We start from the raw sequence: 21438 nt of genomic DNA on the forward strand, positions 1-21438 counted from the left end.
TATTGACCCTAATTGTGCGTATACAGCCTTTTACAACATTTTTTACAATATAGCATCAAAGCATGTCAAAACCAAAACCACCAAGAATACCAAACGTACTTGCAAGCCTTGGCTTTCTAAAGGCCTTGCCAATTCTGTTCGAACAAAGCATAGGTTATTTACAAAAATGAAAAACAATCCCCACAACATAGATTATAAAACACATTACAAAAAGTACAGGAATGTTTTGACAAAGCTTCTCAAGTCAGCGAAGAAATCATATTATATGAATAAATTTATGTTTGCCTATGGTAACACAAATAAAACATGGCAGGTGATCAATGAGATTTTGAACAAAACTACAAATAGATTGTGCCCCCGAAAAATAATTTCCAAAGCCCCTAACAATAGTATTCTGACAGAAAGTAGTGATATTGCGAATGAGTTTAATGAGTTTTTCACAAATATTGATCCAAGTCTCGCTTCTAATATCACACCTGTCACTAACTTTGCACAGTATTTAAGTGGTAACTATCCAAATTCTTTCTTTTTCCACCCAATTTCTGAACAGGATGTTCTCAACGAAATTAGACTTCTTGACCCCCGAAAAGCTGTTGGCCATGACAATATTCACGCCAAACTAATTTTACATGCTGCAAATATTATTTCTCGCCCTTTTAGCCACACTATCAACTGTTCATTGAGCCAAGGAATTTTCATTGAAAATAGCTAAAATAATCCCACTTTATAAAAAAGGAGCTGCTGAAGATGTAAGCAATTATAGACCAATTTCAATTTTACCAACATTTAGCAAAATTATTGAATCCATCGTAAACAAGCAATTCATTAGATATCTCGAAACAAAACATATTCTTTTGGATACACAATTTGGTTTTCGAAAAAATTATAATACAAAATTGGCCCTTTCAGACCTGGTTTCCGACATACATGACAATTTAGATAACGGGTTCCTAACTTTTGATATTTTATTGACTTTAAGAAAGCGTTTGATACCATAAATCACGATATCCTGATCCGTAAACTAGAACATTATGGTATCAGAGGCATTGCTTTACAATGGTTTAATAATTACTTAATAAATCGGCAGCAATCCGTCAGCATCAACAATGTTTCATCATCATACAACCAGATACAGTGTGGTGTCCCACAAGGATCGATTCTTGGCCCGATTTTATTTTTATTGTATATTAATGACATTGCAAATTCCTCAAATTCTTTCCAGTTTCGACTTTTTGCAGATGACACTAATTTATTCAAGTACATCAAAGCCAATGACATTAATCTCGTGCAAATAAACTCAGATTTCCAAAAAGTTTGTGACTGGTGTCAAGCAAATAAACTTACAATCAATGTCGAGAAAACAAACTACATGATTATTAAAACCCAGCGTAAAACGGTGAATTTAGCAGGTAATTTATACATTGAAAACCATCAAATTGAGAATGTGTCATTGGCAACTTATCTGGGGGTTACACTTGATCAAAACATTAATTGGAAATTACACATCCAAAAAGTCGTTAAAGCTATTGCCCCCGAAATAGGAATCATTTCACATCTCCGACATTATGTGCCTAAATCTATTCTCTTACTGTTATACAACTCGCTCATTCTTCCACACATAACTTATTGTATCGAAATCTGGGGTAACACTTTCTCGACTTTTCTGGAGCCAATACTTTTGTTACAGAAGAAAATTACACGTCTCATCACTTTTTCCGATTTTAACGCTCATACTGGTCCTTTATTTAAGAAACTTGGTATTTTAGACGTCCACAAACTCTGTAAACTCCACACTTGTCTTTTTACCTTTGATTTACTAAATAACCGATTTGCTCAACATAAAAGTCGTTATTTACAGACCATACCGCATGACTACCCAACCCGATTCGCTACTCAAGACAACTTTCCTTTACCCAAAGTCAACCTTTCACAAAGTAAACACGATGTAAAATATGCAGCCACCAGCCACTGGAATTCTCTACCTAACTACATAAAAAATACAACAAACAGATATACATTCAAAACTATCTTAAAAACTCACCTTCTCACCAATTGAACAGTTTTTGCATGATTTTCTTGTATAATTATTACTTTTCAGTTATATTTAATGTAAATATCATTTTTCAATGATATATTGTACAGTTATAGATTAGTGCAAGTCTTGTACATTTATTTATATGTCTTTCGCAGTTACATACTTGTGTATATGTATACTAAGTTGTCTGGGTCACGGACTAGACTAGTTCCGATCGAACTATTTCCGTGACCTCACCAGATTTTTGATAAATTTACTTACTTGACATGTATATATATATTTTCATCTGGTGAAATAAATTCAATTCAAATTCAATTCAATTCAAATCATTTAGAAACAACAAAAAGTTGGGGTCACCACGCAAAGTTTCTTACTAAACAGCAAAAAATGACGAAAAAGGTGAATTTTGTTAGACCTGAGATTTGATCCTCTAGCTTACTGATATTATGTCAGAGCTACAATGTAATTCAATTCAATTCAAATTACTTTATTGTCCATTAATGAAACACGCACATCCACAAATGGAAAATTTTCTTTAGGCACCACAAAGCTCCTGACTTACAATAAAAACACACACACACACACATATATATATATATATATATATATATATATATATATATATATATATATATATATATATATATATATATATATATATATATATATATATATATATATATATATATATATATACAATCTTGGGAAAAACAATAAAGTACTTATAAAATTCCGAGTTTAAAACTGCCACAGCTGAAGGTATAAAAGACTTTTTGTACTCCTCTCTTAGCTTTATAAATGCAAATTGCAGCGGGTCCATATGATCGGACTGAGACGTAGTGAACCTGTTACATATAATCCTTTCCATGTATTTACATATAACAGAGGTCAGAGCTACTGGCCCAAAGTCGTTTAACAATTTAGCACCCGTTTTTTTAGGCAATGGTATAATAGTTGATGTCTTCCAAATACGAGGAACAGTATGGATATCCAGAAAGAATTGAAAAAGACGGGTAACCATCGGCCCTAACTGATATGCACATTCCTTTAAAACCTTTCCCCTATAGGTCCAGGGGCTTTGTGAGGATTAACCTGTAAGAGAACTTTGACAACTTCATCAATTTCGACCTTAACAGGGGACAGGATTAGATTATGGCAAATTTCATCACAATGCTGTCTAAAATCTGAAACATCAAAACGTGCTTAAAAATTATTCAATTCATTGGCAAACATAATTGGATCATTACATTGCATACCTTGCTGCTGTTGCTTTCTTCCCATCATTACATTTAATCCTTGCCACGCTTCCCTGACATTACCACCTGTAAATTTCTTTTCAATTTTACTTTTGTACTCAAGTTTCGCAGCTCTAGTTTTATTTCGAAATTCTTTCATAAATTTGTTGACACTGACTTTATCTCCTTTTAGGAATGACATTTTTTTCTTATTCAAACAGTGTTAATTATTCTCTACTGATCTTTCAAAATAAAAATAACCGTCGATTTTTCAGTGCAAAAATATAATTTTGGTTGTTTTGATTCATAAAAACTTCTGAAAGAAATATTATAAGGTCACTAGTATGATTTTTTGCCATTTTGTCCTATTACTCACGCTCATCAGGTTAGGTAGTCTAAAAGGAACATGTACATCTTCTGGACAAAAGAGGGCGCTCTCCTATATAGAATGGTAGCATACTTAAATGTCGATAATATCTATCTATCAATCAATCTATCAATCTATCAATCAATCAATCAATCAATCTATCTATCTATCTATCTATCAATCTATCTATCTATCTATCTATCTATCTATCTATCTATCTATCTATCTATCTATCTATCTATCTATCTATCTATCTATCTATCTATCTATCTATCTATCAATCTATCAATCTATCAATCAATCAATCAATCTATCTATCTATCTATCTATCTATCTATCTATCTATCTATCTATCTATCTATCAATCTATCTATCTATCTATCAATCTATCTATCTATCTATCTATCTATCTATCTATCTATCTATCTATCTATCTATCTATCTATCTATCTATCTATCTATCTATCTATCTATCTATCTATCTATCTATCTATCTATCTATCTATCTATCTATCTATCTATCTATCTATCTATCTATCTATCTATCTACCTACCTACCTACCTACCTATCTATCTATCTATCTATCTATCTATCTATCTATCTATCTATCTATCTATCTATCTATCTATCTATCTATCTATCTATCTATCTATCTATCTATCTATCTATCTATCTATCTATCTATCTATCTATTGCTAAGACTGTATCATAATTTCTCTCATCAGAGTAAACTTGCTTATTGCCATTCTGAAGATTTCTATGGTCATCACCTTATCAACAATGTGTATAGTTTCATTAATCAAATTAGCACTGTTTGTGGGATCCCTGTATGTGTACGAATAACGTTCTTATTAAAAAAAATCGTATAGATCATAATACCAATTGGCAAAAGTACTTACTGAGATATTGTAGAAGATTAATCTTCTTCACGTTTATTTTTAATTATATTATAGCTTTGTCAATACCAGTGAATTTTGTGACGTCATATCCATACATTATTACTGATAATGTATTCCATTATTCAGCACTGCGGACCCACAGCGTGCAAGTTTTTTTTTTGAAAACAAAAATAGGACTGCGCATTTAAAAGGAGGGGAAATATCGGATAAACCATGTAAAACACAAAACTATAAATCTTGACAATGGTTCACAATATTGATAATATATTATAATGTCTAACTGTATGATTTATTAAATTTTTTGAGTCCTCACGCACGCACTTGCCGTCTGGCTGGCTGGCGCTCAGCATGCAGTCCCCGTCCGATACGCTGGTTGTACTACTACGTTTGTTTACAACATGGTTCGCTTCGTTGCCGTATAGGTGAAACAGAGCTCAGTACGTTTGCTAACTCCTAGACGATACTGGGTTTGACACATGGCATATTATGTATGTCAGTGGCCATGTAAACGATGCAAGCGTGAAAGGCTACTCGAACCAGCCGTAAACGGACCAACAACGGCAGCTTGCTGTCATCAACCTTGACCGGAAGTGTCTACGGAAATTACTACGGAGCCATTCAAAGTCTCGGTCCAAGGTCAGCTACTACCAACAATCATGACGACCGTGGACTCTCCGTTGATCTAACATCTCGGCCACCTAATTCTGATGCACTGACTGTAATCGGAGACAACTTTCATTCATCGTTTTTTTCTCCATGTCTGTGATTTTACCTTGCCTTGTTCTCGATATCGCGACGGTACCGAAACCCTTTAGTATGTTTGTCAACTGTACCTTTCAAGCACCCGTTTACGTCAAGTTCTGTCGTTCGCCGAAATAAAATAGCTCTTCTCAAGGAGCCATCGAAAATTAAATTTATAGACACAGTTATTATTGAAATATAAACATTTGAATAACATTGTTGAACTCTGTTGATATCGTTTGCAATGAATGCTGTACTACTAGCAACATAATAATGATCGTATTGATCAGCTGATACCATGGCATGCAGCTCGCTGATCATACTGATGTCGATGCATGAACATTCCGTTTTCTTCATCTCGGGCATTTCACCGTGTCGATTTTTTGAATGGCATGATATTTAAAGGTGATGTTTCAAGTTTGATATAGACGGTAGGGATGCAGTTACTTTTCATTTCCCTCGAAAATACATCGTTTTTCAATTCAAAATGAACCGTGAAAGTGCTGGTCATTTTTTGTGCTGAACGTGCGTGTTCAGCGCAGTGCACTGTGCATGAGTGTGGAGTGCATGTAATGTGTACAGAGTCAGGGCCGATCATGCTGGACGACGCTCACTGGCTTCAAACTCAGTTAAAATTTCCCTTTTTTATTCGTTTTCTACAACTACAAATTCACTGGCATTGCCAAAACTATAAAATAATAGCAATAATGCACCCCTTCCCAGCCCATAATGGACTCAAGCAAACTTTGCACTCCATAATGTACTCGGCTTCGCCTCGTACATTATGTCGTGCAAAGTTTGCTTTCGTCCATTATGAGCCGGGAGGGGGTGCATTATTGCTTAATTATATTGTAGCTTTGTCAATACCAGTAAATTTTGTGACGTCATATCCCCTGATTATTACTGATAATGTATACCATTGTCCAGCATTATGGCTCCTAGCGAGCATAACAATACAAGGTTTTTGTTTTTAAACTAATAAAGGCATGGGTATTTAAAAAGGACGGGAATTATGGGGTAAACATGCAATACATACTAACGATAAATCTTGATAATGGTATACAATATCGATAAAAATGCCTTTCTGTTCGATTTATCATTTTTTTTGTGTCCTCCCGGGTGCACTTGTCGTCTGCTCCGTCTGGCTCGCGCTCAGCTCCCCTTCGATACGATGTAGTACTCAGTACTACGTTGTTTGCAACATGACTCGCTTCGTTGATGTAGGTGAAACAGAACTCAGTACGCTGGAAAATGCCAGAAATAAAAAGAATACATTGCAACAAACCAAATGGGGCGTACGAGTATGGAGAGGTAAATTTCTTTATTTTTTTCGAATCATCGCTGACGAAAACGAGTGGAAAATACAGCTGGTCATTGCGAGGCGACAGTGTATATTATCATTTTGACTGCCGATGTTTACATTCATATTCATATAAATCGGCTGTTCATCACAAGTAGTTAACTGGCACACCATATTCACCAGGAAAAAAACAAAACCAAAACGAAACACAAATGTTCAATTTAAGGTGATTTTTGTTGATTTTTATTATTAGTTCCAGTGACCAGCTCTGCAACTGTTAGTTTTTGCTCACTTTCCTTCTTTCTTTCTTTCTTTCTTTCTTTCTTTCTTACTTTCTTTCTTTCTTTCTTTCTTTCTTTCTCTATTTCCGGTTTTACTACCATAGAACATGCTATACACAAATTTTACCTTAATTACCCAGAATGCATTGCGACACGCTTATGACGTCATCGCTCAGCTCGGACGGGTTTTACGGGCATTTCTTGTATGCTTATTTATTTATTTTTTATTTGGCATTGCTCAACTATCATATTGCGTTCAGTTATTAATAATTCTAGCTTTCTTTCGCTTTGTTTTTTGTTGCTTTTTGATTTTATTTTTCTCTAAATACCCGCCGTACGTGGCGCTATACTGTTTCGCCCGAATGCTCATGAGACAACATGGCGGCGTATCGCTCGATTTGCTCGCACAGAGAGAGAAAAGTAGCCTTTCCCTAAGTTTACAAGCGCGGCTGGGAACATCGTGTACCTAGGCGAGGTGGGTGTGCTCGAAAACGATGATCAATGCAAAATTTGGACTCAAAAATCGGCAGTTTTGGCGGAGAAACTGCCCGCCGTATTTCTGAGGAGCCACCAGCGGTTTTTCCTATATCAGTCTGCGGGGCTGTGGTGGGGAGCCGTTTAACGCCGGTAACACACAGCCCTGCCATGCAGAGCTAGGCATTCATAGTGAACGTACTGTCTGTCATGCACCGGCATGCGTTGGCTGCACGTAAAAGCAACTCAACTTTCCAAGATCAAATGGTCAGTATCTTGTGAAAACAGCGACATAGCAATGAAAATTGTTTTAGTCTGTGCTTTTAATCAAATGAAAATGCATGTGGCTCAATTTCAACGGCCTAGGTCCGATGTTTCCTCTCGTCTGATCATCGTTGTAAATGACACGCCTCTTTACGGCAACAACTCAGCGCTACCCGTCAAGCGATTGATTTTTGCGTAGGTCAGCGGAGCGAAAATTATTGCTCTGGCTCGCGAGAATGTCGTCTGATAAACATTTCCGTGCGTTGTCGCCCCCGTATGTATCTGTTGCGTTTTTACCGTACATGTAGGCATTTGTAACCTGTGTACTGTAATTTCCCGGACTGCCTTGCTTTTAGTTGTATTATGGTGTTGTACTGCTATCAGCCCTGAATATTAAAATCCAAAGCACTCTTTCATTCTGCACCTATCTTTGTCGCACATTCTCTTGTTTCTTCCGCTGCTCTGGTCTCTGGAACTTCGCTTTTGCTTGCAAATGCTTTCTAGTTTCTTTTGCTTTAGAATGGCTTGATACAAAAACTACTCATTGAATTTTGAGGAACTCCCGATCGATCAACTCGCTGAGCTACTTCACGAATTCTATGCGTCAGCTCAAAAACAAGACTGTGAATTCTATGGCAAATCCTCCTTATCTTGTTTGCGAATATCAATTCATCGCCACATCACAGGTCTCCCATACTACCAAAAGACAATATCATGCAAGACAGGGAGTTTCAAGATGCAATTTATGTATTTCGTGACGTGGTCAAGTCCATGAAAAGAGATGGCAAAGACACGACAACACACAAAACGCCTGAGACTTTCTTTACTTTTGTTGCTATTTTAACAAAATAATTATTAGTTCAACACAGTATACAAATCGACATGTTGAAGGCCTGCTGTTTCTGCAACAACATCGACAAAAATACCTAGACTGCACAAGATCTTTTTTGATTCTCTGCCACGATGCATATTTGAGGCACACTGGTGACTGGCTTGCTTTCTGGCAGAGGGAGATCAAGATTCACCTTACAGTCCTGCGTCGTATCTTTAAGACATCGTGAGACCTTCAGTTGATGAACAGAAAAGCTCAACGTTGTTTTCGTTGCAGCATAGTGTCTCCGAAACTGAAGGCACTGCGACAGTGCAGAGCAAATCCGGAGGTAAGCCACCAGTAAAAGACTATCAATGAACCTATGGTGGGAAACCTTTTCTGCTTGCAATTTCACCTTTAAACAGGAACTTCCACTATAAAAGCCGGATTATAGTAAATCTATGCAAATGTTAAAAACCCACGCTACTGATCAGACGTGCCATGTTTTGTCCCAAAATCACACAATTTTTCCATGTTTCAGGCGTTCTTTGTCATAAATTTTTGCATATGATGTCTGTAAATATATAGCGACTGAACTTGAGTTGAAAATATTCTGAAAAAAATGTTCCCTATTTTGTCGGAGAACGCGTATGTTTCAAAATGTGTTCCCTGTATGACCATTTGACCCCTCTTTGCATATGTCACAAAAGTCCCCATCATAATTATTCAATTTATCAGACGGTCAAAGCAATGCTATAAGAATTCAAAACTCCCGCCCAGTGTATGCAAATGGCTGTGTCATCAGTAATAACCCTTTTGTGAGCCCACGGTCCTGTAACTTCCCGTTTAACCCTTCGAATGTTGAAGTTTTTCCCATCGAAATTGTAGTGCAACATTTAACAATTTGTGAATTTTTCTGCAATTTTTGGACAATTTTGGACCAAATAAACATCACAATTTATTGGCTTCAGATTTTTAGCAAAATTTTAGCAAAAATTAGAAAAAAATTGACTGGTGTATATTTTGCTGTAGGCGACAACAATTGACTTTTGCGCTCAAAAGGTTTAAGCGAAGGTGTTACATTGTAATGACTCGGACAATTTCACATCGTGTGAGATGAATACATAAGAAACTGCTCGATCTCGTTCCAGAACAACAAATATTATGAGACAACAGTTTGAAGCGTAATTCCTTTATCTGTTTCATGCTAAGAGCATGGCTGCCTTCAACCGAAATGTATTCTCAAAACTCATTCTTAAGAACCCTTGGTTGCCCCGTTCAAAACCAGTTGTAAATGCAGATGCTATTTTTATACTGTTTAGACTGAAATTCGTAACGATCTCATTGAAATTATGGAAAAGTGACTATTTTCTCTTGTCTTACCTTTTTACTATACCAGTCACCTTGTAAATGACCGTCGCGTTCGACAAACACAGGAGACGTGCTCAGTATTTAATCTGTATTCTGTTTATATTTTCAATTTTCGCGGGCCTTGAGTGCACTGTTCTCCACTGGGAATTTCCCAAAGTATCATTATCATGCAAATGATTTTGGCGAGCAATTAATGTGTGTCCTCTATTTTTTTAAGAAAAATAACTGCTAATAAAACTTCAGTAGAAATTTCGCATACAAAACATAAGAGTGATGCTATGCTGTTCGTCTGAATAAAGACTCTAATATTTTTTTGCAAGTACAGAATAATATTTTTAACATTTTATGACCCAAGCAAATTACTCCGTGGATAACACAAGACTTGAAGGTGCGTCTTTTGCTTTTGCATAATTTTCCCTTTTCGGACGAGTTTTCTCAGGTTGTTATTTCATGTGGTGGCAATATCGTAAACCCTGCTGACGTTGATCAATAAAAAGTATTAGATAACATCCAAAAGGGATATTCCTACAGGTACGCATTCATTTTTGGCGCTTTCCTACGATTGGTTGATAAATACAATTTGAGGAAAACCCCGATGGAAATTTCAAGAACTGCGTTTGCATGCAGTGCATGATAAATAACGCACTTAAAAACAACAACTGTCAATAAAGCTGTTGAATTTGCATTTTTTCCAAAGTAGCATTTTATCATCGACAGGTACATACACACAACGCACAAGGATTGTGCTACCGTCGATGAGTTGGATCAGCCGATAGTTTTGTTTTAACTATACTGTTTTCTCTTGACGGGAACTCTCAGATATGTTTTTTACTAGTAATTGCACGGTCTAGGTGCAGCTATAGCAAAAACCTCGCATGCGCGTACGGTCCTTTGCAGATTACATACTTTCTTTCATTTGCCCTTCTCTTACTGGGAGCACGCATTGAAGTTTATTCAAAAGGACGGCGGTGTATGGGGTGCACAGTCGATTTCAGGACGATTTTTCGCCGGTATTATTAGCCTTGGATAAAGTATGATTTTAGGAAAGAGAGACCTGTCGATTGATTGTTTGTGCAACCTTAGACAAATTTTATCATCGGACATGCTCAGAGTTCGTGAATTTCACTTGATATACGAAATCGGGTGATGGAAAGCTTTGACACCTTGTTTTTTTCTGGGCAGTAGTGGACCTTTCTGTCACTGTGCTGCAGCGAACGCGTGTTGGTCGGGCCCAAGCCTTAGCAGCCATAGCCACTTGGTTATGCTCGCCGACATGTACAGTAATATTATGTACCGTGATCTTTAAAGGGACATTAGGTGTAACTTTTGACTATTTTTCACTACTCTGTTTCAATGTATCAACTACAGAATTTTACTATAATCCGATCATCATGACCAATGCGCGGTGTCTTGCTTGCCATCATAGCCTATATATGTGAAATGACCATTGTTATTGTTGATGAATGTATTCTAGTCCGGACCTGAATACAAAATTTAAACAGTAACAAATGAATGCAGATTATACTCATATAGGGTATATTTATGAGCCAAATATCAGAAATTTCTCATTGGTTCAGGGATTCAAACCAGAAACTGCAGATGATAAGCAGAACAAACAAAACAAGCGACCTAGCGGCCGATATAGCTCCGTTGTGTTTATGTAGAGAATAACTATTTTTGACACATGTTGATGAAGAAGGTGGAAATCTTTGATAGCTCAATGCAGTGGCCAGAAAAAAGTGGCTAAAATAGCTGCAAAAAACACAATTGAAGATTTCATCATACTTTGAATATATCACATCGGATCATCCCTAAGAACATGTCAACCAAAGCTATCTGATGAGTAGTTTTTTAAGAATAAAATTTTCTGACCAGAAATGGCAACAATTGCCCCCAAAAATAAAAATTGCAGATTTCATCATAATTTCAATAGCAAGTCATTGACGATGACATAGTCCCCACTTGTAATAAAGTATTGGCTCGCTCAAAATTAGATATGTGCATAATTAATGAGGTACAATATGTGGCGTCATAAGGTGTCCCATCATACCATATATGTGGTTACTGAGTTATGGACAAATATGTATATTTGAGGTCAAAGGTCACCAAGGTCTCGTGACATTTTGTCAAAGTGTCTGAGATATCTGCATGAACGGATGGACACACGGATGGACTAATGGACGGACATGACCCAATCTATAAGCCCCTTAACTTTATCTGTGGGGACTAAAAACTGTGTCACTGCATCCTTTTTGCAATATGAATGCGATGAGAAACTAAATTTTTATTTTTCTTGGCCTTATACATGGGAGTCTATGGAGAACAGCCTTATACATGGGAGTCTATGGTGGTATAAACTAAAAAGTCCTCTGACACGGCAAAATTTGATCGCATTGTGAAACAAATCGACGTGTATCTGTATGAGATAGGGTACTATTCTTGTGCAAAGTTTGAAAGAAATTGACCAGGGCATGTCTGAGATATCTGCGTGAACGGACGGACGGACGCACGCATGCACACATGCACGCACGCATGCACGGACATGACCAAACCTTCAAGTCCCCTCGGACGGTGTCCGTGGGGACTAAATATCATTTAGTTCATCTATAGAAACCTGTATACCAAATTTCCAAGCTATCAGATGAGTAGTTTTTGAAATACACATTTTTTGACCAAAAATGGCAAAAATTGCCCCAAAAATACAAAATTACAGATTGCATCAAAAAATCAATATATATTACTTAGCTAATCTGTAGAAACCTGAATACCAAATTTCAAAACTATCAGACCAGTACTTTTCGAGAAATACATTTTTTGACCAAAAATGGCAACGGATGACGGATGACGACAGACGGACGACGGACGACGACAGAAAATCAACCTATTTGATAAGCTCAACGTCGCTGACAGTGGAGCTAATAAAAAGAGTAGTGATTTACAGGCAGTATACAAGCATGTGAGTTGATCATGCAGGCTGCAAATGTAATTCTCAGCCATCTTGCAAATCTTGTGAGTTTGTGATGTCATCTGAGATATGAAAGTCGTTGACAGCAGCTATATTTGCATGACACAGACGATAACAATAGCTAATCTACTTAGCTGAGTGAACATGCAAAGGAAGTGGGAGGGTAACCCAGGACAGCAGAGTATACTGATGTTTTTCAAGAATGGCAGTATTTTGCTGGTATATTCTCTCCCAAAGCTGCAAGACGTATTTTTCAGGCTTGGCCCAGGCATGTATCAGGCTATTGGTATTTTTGGTTTTCAAAAGATTTAGTTTTCATTAAAATCAGTGATTATAGCTAGGACGACTTTAAGATCGCCTGGATATTGTCTATTACTGCAGGTTTTTGTAGTTCACCTCCTGCTGGTGCAGTCGTATTGTGGTGCTTCACACCATTTCTAAGCCCTCTTATAAAATATTTTTGGGGACAACAGTTTTTGATCAATATTTACAATTATTTTGCTTATTAGCATATTAATAATGTGGTCAAACAAACTTACATCGCCTACAACCAAGTAGGACTATTTTCACAAAATTTCAAAGGACAATGTTAGGTATTTTTTATTATTTCTGCATTTATTTAGCTCATTTGCATATTTTTGGAGCTATCATATTGAGATCTTGGTGATTCCATCCTTAACCCAAAGTACAAGTACACAATTACACAAGTACACATTTCAAACTAATAAGTGCTATTGTTTCTGAGAAAACAGAGTGGACATACATGCTCGCATACATAAAACAGACACAGACACAGACAAGCGACCTAGCGGCCGATATAGCTCCGCTGTGTTTTATAGAGAATAACTATGTTTGACACATGTTGATGAAGGAGGTGGAAATCTTTGATAGCTTAATGCAGTGGTCAGAAAAAAGTGGCAAAAATAGCTGCAAAAATACAATATTGAAGATTTCATCATACTTTGAATATATCACAGTGGATCATCCCTAAGAATATGTCAACCAAAGCTATCTGATGAGTAGTTTCTAGAGAACAACATTTTCTGACCAACAATGGCAACAATTGCCCTCAAAAATAAAAATTGCAGATTTTATCATAATTTCAAATTTAGTTCATCTATGGAAACCTGTATACCAAATTTCAAAGCTGTTAGACCAGTAAATTTTGAGAAACACATTTTTTGACTAAAAATGCAAAAAATTGCCCCAAAAATTGAAAATTCCAGATTTCATCATAATGTCAATAAATATCATGTAGTTCATTTAGAGAAACCTGTATACCAAATTGCAAAGCTATCAGATGAGTAGTTTCGGAAATACACATTTATTGACCAAAAATGGCTAAAATTGCCCCCAAAATACAAAACTACAGATTTCATGAGAAATTAAATATATATTACGTAGCTCATCTGTAAAAACCAGTCTACTAAATTTAAAAGCTATCAGACCAGTACTTTTGAGAAATACATTTTTTGACTAAAAATGGCAAAAATTGCCCCAAAAATTCAAAATTCAGTGCAGATTCGATCATAATTTCAATAAATATCATTTAGTTCATGTGAAGGAACCTCTATACCAATTGTAAAAACTCTATACCAAATTTCAAAGCTATCAGAGGAGTAGTTTTTTAAATACACATTTTTTGACCAAAAATGACAAAAATTGCCCCTAAAATACAAAATTTCAGATTTCATCAGAAATTCAATATATATTACTTAGTGCATCCATAGAAACCTGTATACCAAATTTCAAACTATCAACCAAACTATCAGACCAGTACTTTTTGAGAAATACATTTTTTTACTAAAAATGGCAAAAATTGCCTTAAAAATGCAAATTTGCATATTTCTGCACAATTTGAAGAAATCTACAATAGATCATATCCAGGGACATATGTACCAAATATCAAAGCTATCTGACTGGTAGTTTTGAAGAAGAGGATTTTTAAAGATTTTTTTACCAAAAATGACAAAAATTGCCTTAAAAATACAAATAGGCAAATTTCACCACAATTTGAACAAATCTCTCTGAAGTCGCCCTAAGTAAACTGCATATCAAATTACAAAGCAATCAGACAAGCGGTTTCAGAGAAGATTTTTTTACCAAAAACAGCAAAAAATGCCCCCAAAATACAAATATGCAAATTTCACCACGATTTGAACAAACTTTAGTGAGGTCACCCCAAGTGAACTGCATATAAAAGTTCAAAGCAATTGGACTTGCGGTTTCAGAGGAGAAGGCAATTGTTGACGGATGACGACGGACGACGACGGACGACGACGGACGACGACAGAAAATCAACCTATTTGATAAGCTCCGCGTCTCTGACAGTGGAGCTAATAAAAAGAGTAGTGATTTACAGGCAGTATACAAGCATGTGAGTTGATCATGCAGGCTGCAAATGTAATTCTCAGCCATCTTGCAAATCTTGCGAGTTTGTGATGTCATCTGAGATATGAAAGTCGTTGACAGCAGCTATATTTGCATGACACAGACGATAACAATAGCTAATCTACTTAGCTGAGTGAACATGCAAAGGAAGTGGGAGGGTAACCCAGGACAGCAGAGTATACTGATGTTTTTCAAGAATGGCAGTATTTTGCTGGTATATTCTCTCCCAAAGCTGCAAGACGTATTTTTCAGGCTTGGCCCAGGCATGTATCAGGCTATTGGTATTTTTGGTTTTCAAAAGATTTAGTTTTCATTAAAATCAGTGATTATAGCTAGGACGACTTTAAGATCGCCTGGATATTGTCTATTACTGCAGGTTTTTGTAATCACCTCCTGCTGGTGCAGTCGTATTGTGGTGCTTCACACCATTTCTAAGCCCTCTTATAAAATAGTTTTGGGGACAACAGTTTTTGATCAATATTTACAATTATTTTGCTTATTAGCATATTAATAATGTGGTCAAACAAACTTACATCGCCTACAACCAAGTAGGACTATTTTCACAAAATGTTCAAAGGACAATGTTAGGTATTTTTTATTATTTCTGCATTTATTTAGCTCATTTGCATATTTTTGGAGCTATCATATTGAGATCTTGGTGATTCCATCCTTAACCCAAAGTACAAGTACACAATTACACAAGTACACATTTCAAACTAATAAGTGCTATTGTTTCTGAGAAAACAGAGTGGACATACATGCTCGCATACATAAAACAGACACAGACACAGACAAGCGACCTAGCGGCCGATATAGCTCCGCTGTGTTTATGTAGAGAATAACTATGTTTGACACATGTTGATGAAGGAGGTGGAAATCTTTGATAGCTTAATGCAGTGGTCAGAAAAAAGTGGCAAAAATAGCTGCAAAAATACAATATTGAAGATTTCATCATACTTTGAATATATCACAGCGGATCATCCCTAAGAACATGTCAACCAAAGCTATCTGATGAGTAGTTTTTAGAGAACAACATTTTCTGACCAACAATGGCAACAATTGCCCTCAAAAATAAAAATTGCAGATTTTATCATAATTTCAAAAGATCAAATTTAGTTCATCTATGGAAACCTGTATACCAAATTTCAAAGCTGTTAGACCAGTAAATTTTGAGAAACACATTTTTTGACTAAAAATGGAAAAAATTGCCCCAAAAATTCAAAATTCCAGATTTCATCATAATGTCAATAAATATCATGTAGTTCATTTAGAGAAACCTGTATACCAAATTGCAAAGCTATCAGATGAGTAGTTTCGGAAATAGACATTTATTGACCAAAAATGGCTAAAATTGCCCCAAAATACAAAACTACAGATTTCATGAGAAATTAAAATATATATTACGTAGCTCATCTGTAAAAACCAGTATACCAAATTTCAGAGCTATCAGACCAGTACTTTTGAGAAATAAATTTTTTTACTAAAAATGGCAAAAATTGCCCCAAAAATTCAAAATTCAGTGCAGATTCGATCATAATTTCAATAAATATCATTTAGTTCATGTGTAGGAACCTCTATACCAAATTTCAAAGCTATCAGAGGAGTAGTTTTTTAAATACACATTTTTTGACCAAAAATGGCAAAAATTGCCCCTAAAATACAAAATTTCAGATTTCATCAGAAATTCAATATATATTACTTAGTGCATCTATAGAAACCTGTATACCAAATTTCAAAACTATCAGACCAGTACTTTTTGAGAAATACATTTTTTTTACTAAAAATGGCAAAAATTGCCTTAAAAATGCAAATTTGCATATTTCTGCACAATTTGAAGAAATCTACAATAGATCATATCCAGGGACATATGTACCAAATATCAAAGCTATCTGACTGGTAGTTTTGAAGAAGAGGATTTTTAAAGATTTTTTTACCAAAAATGACAAAAATTGTCTTAAAAATACAAATATGCAAATTTCACCACAATTTGCACAAATCTCTCTGAAGTCGCCCTAAGTAAACTGCATATCAAATTACAAAGCAATCAGACAAGCGGTTTCAGAGAAGATTTTTTTACCAAAAACAGCAAAAAATGCTCCAAAAATACAAATATGCAAATTTCACCACGATTTGAACAAACTTAAGTGAGGTCACCCCAAGTGAACTGCATATAAAATTTCAAAGCAATTGGACTTGCGGTTTCAGAGGAGAAGGCAATTGTTGACGGACAACGGACGACGACGGATGACGACGTACAACGACGGACGACGGACGATGACGGAAAATCAACCTATTTGATAAGCTCCGCGTCACTGATAGAGGAGCTAATAAAAAAATGACCAAAGTTACAGCTAATGGATCTTTAATTTCGTCGCAGTGAGAATTTATTGAAAAAAATACTGACTCAAAACGGGAAATAATAGAGAAGAAGCAGAATATATGATTTGAAGTCATACAGAGAATACATGGTGTACAAGCTCGATGCAATTCAATGACATTTTTAAGAATTACAATATTATTAGGTTTGTCGTTAAACGCTAAAATTAATTCAAAACAGCTCTCTTGATTGGAGTACAAAAATTGACTGAGCATGCTGGGGAAGGGACACTTCCTCTATAAGTCCCTCTATGCATTGCAAGAGTAGTAAAGAAAGGAAGCCATTGTCACAAACATAACAACTGCAAGGACTTTAAACGCCGTGATCTCAATGAGCTGGTCTTCATTCACACTGGCGAATGGATAAACTTGTCTGCTGCGAAGTCCACAGTTGTCAACTTCTTCGTGACCTGCCATGTGTCCACCTGGTTCTACAACTGGTTGTCGATATGTCTTTTATTTTTGTTGTTTCTGTGTTATAAACAAAAATGCAATACCATGGGATATTACAGATATGCTAAAACCTGCCCTGTAGATGGTGAACTTTTCAAATATTACAGTTCACTTGGAAGATTTAAAAATGATTTGAATCACACAAGTTCAGAGTTCTACTGAAATGCTGTTTGACAATGAATACAATCATGTCAATTCTAACATTCCTTAGTCAACGTCTCTGGCTGAAGATAAATTTCATCGGTTCTTTTGTTCCACTAGAGTACGACCTACCAATGATGGCGGAAATCCTACCGCAATAATCAGCTGATAGGGCAAGAATGCAGAGTAATCCGGCCATCACTACATTGAACAAGGGGATTTGTTTTCTGATACATATTAAGTCTGAGTCTATTCAGGCGATACCATTTCATTGCCTAAAGCCCAGTTTTTTTCTGCTAAGAATATATATATATATATATATATATATATATATATATATATATATATATATATATTTGTGTGTGTGTGTGTGTGTGTGTGTGATGATTACATTAACATTTTGTGTATATTTCGCTCAGTGCTTAGCAGTTAGAGCACTCTGAGATTGTTGGGCAGCGTCTTGCGTGATAAGGGGCGTTCACTGTTGGCAGTATGCTTCGCTCATAGTACGTATTGCCGTTCGAGCACTCTGTTGAGTACATATTTCAATCTTCGACAATGTGTGACCGTATTCTCTGTGCCCAGGTTCCGAGGTTGCCGTAAAGCCATTTTGGTGATAACCGGGAGGGCACATTGTATACATTTTGAGTATATATATATATATATATATATATATATATATATATATATATATATATATATATATATATATATATATATATATATATATATATATATATATATATATATATATATATATATATATATATATATATATATATATATATATATATATATATATGCGTGATAAGGGGCGTTCACTGTTGGCAGTATGCTTCGCTCATAGTACGTATTGCCGTTCGAGCACTCTGTTGAGTACATATTTCAATCTTCGACAATGTGTGACCGTATTCTCTGTGCCCAGGTTCCGAGGTTGCCGTAAAGCCATTTTGGTGATAACCGGGAGGGCACATTGTATACATTTTGAGTATATATATATATATATATATATATATATATATATATATATATATATATATATATATATATATATATATATATATATATATATATATATATATATATATATATATATATATATATATATATATATATATATATCGAACTCAGGAGTCGAATGGTCAAAGTATGGTCAATATATATATATATATCAATATATATATATATATATATATATATATATATATATAATTGTATATATATATGTATATATTATATAAAATCACTTATCTATAAAGGAGTATGATGTTTACGGTTGATTTAGGTGTTGTTTTTGTTGGGAGGGCATCAAATTATCTTAGGTCAATAATTCCAGTTCGTTTGTTCATGAAACGTAAGTATTTAATAATGACATAAGGAGGGAAAGCTGCGTGTTCACTGTGCAAAACCTCCCGTTGCAGTTGTCTGAGCGCATCGTAGTGGAAAACCATTGCTAGGTGAGGTTGTATATTTCCATTATTCTTAATTCATTGTTTTGATGTTAGAAATATGTTCATGATTTTTCTGTAGGAAATGCAGTGAATATATTTCGATGCTAACAAACAGGTGACAGCATACCAATAAAATTACATTGGATGTAAGATCTTGTTGGGAGTCATGCATTCAAGATATCACTTTAACAATAACAGATGAGTGTCTAAACAGAATATTTACAAGTGAGTTGTTGGTTATTAGTTGAAAATGATTTTGGTCTTCGATAAACATCCTATATATTGTTATGTTTCAAGCAAGCATTTGTTTTCAATTAATAATCGACTTCATTTTTGACAGAAACGAAATATATCTCTCCATCCATTCAGACGTCTAAATATCTAATTTAATGACACTTGACCACATGTACACCGAATTAGCTACGATACGCTCTATATGTGCCTGATTGTTAATTTAGGGAAGAAGACTAAGTAATTTTTTTTTGTATTGCGTCAACGGACCCGTATGTTTTCGGAGTTTTTCGGGTAATACAGTACAATTTTTTATTGCATTATTTTCAATGTTTGATGATATTCTATCGCATTACTCAGTCATGACTTTAACATTGCGAAAAATACTTTCTTACAGCAACCAGATTAAAACCATTGAATCATGTTATGAAGTAACACTGTGTCATCTACAAGTATATAGTTACAGGAATGAGCAGTGTGCATGAGAAAGCTGTCAACAGACGACATAGTGATTTTGTTGTGATTTGAATCGCTTACTAGTCTATCTATCGGAACCCTGAGTGGACGCAAAACGAAGAATTTAATCACCCTGGCATTGTAAGCGTTTATAGTAACGTACATACATAAGTCGTACTTTTCAGGTAACTTACAAATTTTCAAATTATCATCAAAGCCAAAGTAGCCTCGGGTGCATGACGGTATCAACGCTCGGGTATAAAGAGCGGATGTGTACTGCAGCTGATAGTGTGTTTTCAGCATCACCGAGTACTGCCGGACATCTTGACCGTAAAGCTACTTAAGACAACATCGAGTGTTTCATTGAGTAAAAGAAAAAAGCCGAAGTTTACGAATTTAGGCACGTCCTAGCATCATTCTCGTCACGCACTGCACTACCAGGAAAAGCGACCGTCGTTGCTTTGTTCATTTCAAATTCCATGTCCATGTTCCGGGGGCCAAGTGTCTTGCCCACAAAATTTTCGTTAAAATTGTGTTTTGTAATTTTTCATTATCATGATCGGAACAACCGGTTATACGAAGACACGAACGTTAATGTATTGACTCGAGCGAGAGAAAGCGCAAAAAATTACCCACCTATCCCTTGCCAATCAATTATGGCTTTCCTCTCGCTCTGACCATTAACGTTTATTATAGGAGAGAGGAGAATGAAAAAAGTAATAGACAAGGCTGAGCCTAGCTGACTTAAACCTGGCTTTACTCTCGCTCAAGGAAATATAATGCACGTTAACTTTCTACTTGGAGCACTTTTTAACCTACAATCATAAAAGAAAAAACTAATTGTTTACGGATATTTTATATAGGAGAGAACAATTTGCCCCGAAAAATGGTAAAGCAAGTGAGAAATATACGAGCACAACGACGGGCGCGTTCGCTGACAACGTAAACAAGAATGTTTTTGTCTCGTAGTTCGACAAACTGACTAACACTCCTCTCAAGATCGTCAAAATTGATCAAGAAGATGCCATGGTCAAAATAAAATATAGCATGTGTCGAAAAATGGTGAAAATATATTGTTCAATCGTAATTGCTGTGGCGAGTAAGATATGGCATCCGTGCAGAAGATTTAAAGATATGCAATATAAGGATTTAAATTATACTTTCAAACATGCGTTAATATTTGTTTAATTGTTAC

At 35.6% G+C, this 21438-nt stretch overlaps 1 long non-coding RNA gene across 1 annotated transcript in view; it reads left to right on the forward strand.

The window, feature by feature from the left end:
- The first annotated feature begins 5687 nt into the window (after window positions 1-5687).
- Window positions 5688-21438, forward strand: part of LOC139135738 (uncharacterized) — a 429492-nt gene continuing 413741 nt past the window's right edge. The window contains exon 1 of the long non-coding RNA XR_011553026.1: window positions 5688-5709. This is a non-coding gene — a long non-coding RNA (uncharacterized lncRNA). The remainder of the gene's footprint in view (window positions 5710-21438) is intronic.

The sequence above is a fragment of the Ptychodera flava genome, chromosome 1 (genome assembly GCF_041260155.1).
Source record: "Ptychodera flava strain L36383 chromosome 1, AS_Pfla_20210202, whole genome shotgun sequence".
NCBI classification, from domain to species: domain Eukaryota; kingdom Metazoa; phylum Hemichordata; class Enteropneusta; family Ptychoderidae; genus Ptychodera; species Ptychodera flava.